Below are 2,345 nucleotides of genomic sequence, written 5' to 3'. Positions count from 1 at the left end.
ATGGTAAATCTACGTAAGAAACCTTGGTAATTAATGAATGAAAACAAAATGAATTTCATAAGGGTCGAATTAGCATATGTGAACTACTAGTATCTATTTACAATATCATCGTGTTATGAAAAATTGAATGGCTATTCTAAGGAACAATAATAAAGGGTTTGTTTCTGGACACTCGATGAGATGTACTTATAGATTTTTTGAAATGTAAAATTCATCATGAAAGTGCATCGTAATTATTCATATGTATATATATGTATAGTTTCTAATAGAGACTTGTTAAAAAAAAAAATCTAATTTATCTATACTTCTCATAAAAATTGCATTTCAAACATTCTAAGTCATAAAACCACTCTTATCTATTTTGCATAGTGATACATAAGATAATTCTTGAAATAGAAGTATGTGTAAAATTGCCTTAACTAAACTTCTCTATGAAAAGATATGGGGTAGTTACCCCTTTTTGTAATTAGCTCTTGTATGATTATCAAGTGTTAATATCTATAAAATATTAACGTTTATGGAAAAAAAAATACTTCTCGATGAAAGAAGCTAAGGACTTGGAAAAGGGACACATGATAGTGTGAAAACAGTCACATAATCTACACTCTATTGCTCCAAAATTTCCATGATTAACGTTGTATTGACCGACTTGTTTTACCTGGCATCCGTGCAATAGAAGTCATGGAAGCACATTTCAAACATAGCTTTTTCATGCAAGACTAGTATTACCTTTCTACGTAATGATCCAAAAGTGTATGAATTCCTAGTCATAACTCATACGGCACGTACCAAAATATAAAACTGATGATTGGACAGAAAAGAATTGCGACAAAATCATTATTGTTGTTAGAAAGATTCCTAATTACCCCTTTTTGGGAATGAATTTTCAATGATTATCACAGTGATTATTGCTTAAAGCCGAAATCATTGACCAATTCTTCATATGGACATGTACAACAGTACAAGTTTCCTCGTTCTCTAGGTATTATTCTCTCTCGACTGCCCATGATTGCTCCAAACGCATGTATCACGTATGATAAAATTGATTCCTAATCCCGAGAGATTTTTTTAAAATGTTCTTCACACGTTTCAAATAATTAATGTTGATGGTGTAACTACAACATACATTTATATATAATCATTTAAAAAAGGTATACTTTCTTTCAAACATTTGTTCCCAATGTCTTATTCGAACTTCGACTCCTCTCTCTCTCCCACACACAACATATACACCAAATGCAAGGCTAATGGGATTCAACTTAAAGAAAAAAAGAGTTGAAAAAAAAAGAATATTTTTGCATTATGCAGATAAATTTCTCTTCTCATTAGAAAAATAAGATTAATCTTTTCTACACAAATAATAATATACAATAACGAGTATGAATGTATCATAAGTATCTTTAAATTTTACAAATTTAATATGTTTTCAAACTCGCTAATGCATACACCGTTGGTTGGTGTAGGAGAGTTAATCTTGTAAAATAAAGCAAACTTCTTGGAGACACTTGATTTGTTTTGTATTCCTTTTTGGACTGCCTAAACTGACTCATATAATGATAAAAGGAATGTGTATCATATAATGAAGGCTAAAGTTCCTAGCATCCTTTTGAAATTTTCAGCAATGAATTTTTGACCTTTGGTGCCTAGGAAAATTTGTTGCGACTTGTGACATTACATGATATGCAATCATAAAGTCCACATTAAAACCAAAAAGAACTAAAAATAAAAAACAAAGGAACACACGTGGATTGCTATAATTTTGAAAAATTTAAATGTCATCAGACATCTTCACAAGATAATTATTAATAAATGGGCCAAATTCTAATAAAGCACCCTAAACTAAAAGTGTTATGTTGACTATTGCACTTTAATGTTTTCCTTTTTCAGTTTTTGCTTGCTCCAACTTTTCTGTAGGACATTTTCCTCCTACTGTTATTTCATACAATTGATAGAGCTAAATCTGTTACATAATTGATTAAAGGATCTGGCTAACGAGTGTCCAAATCTACTATTGCCCAATGATGAAATTCAGGCATTAATATTTTGAAAAAGTAATGTTAATTTGTATGATAGGTTAGGTGTAATTAGGTGTATTAATGAGTGTCTATTGAACACCTATAAAACCGTTGATTAAATTGGAAAGGTCATAATGTATCAATTAATGACACGAACTCTTCTTAAGATGTGGGGGAATGACGTTGATCAAGTTTATTACAGCCTCAAGTTCCTCATTTGGAAGTAAATCGGGAGGTATAGACCTCACAAGTTATTTAGTTAGCATTCCTTGCACTTAAGTTTTTGTTTTTTTTTAAATTCATCTTGAAAATAGAGACACAAAAATCTAG

Source organism: Coffea eugenioides, chromosome 11, assembly GCF_003713205.1.
Source record: "Coffea eugenioides isolate CCC68of chromosome 11, Ceug_1.0, whole genome shotgun sequence".
Classification (NCBI taxonomy): domain Eukaryota; kingdom Viridiplantae; phylum Streptophyta; class Magnoliopsida; order Gentianales; family Rubiaceae; genus Coffea; species Coffea eugenioides.
Note: the sequence above shows the minus strand (reverse complement) of the source record.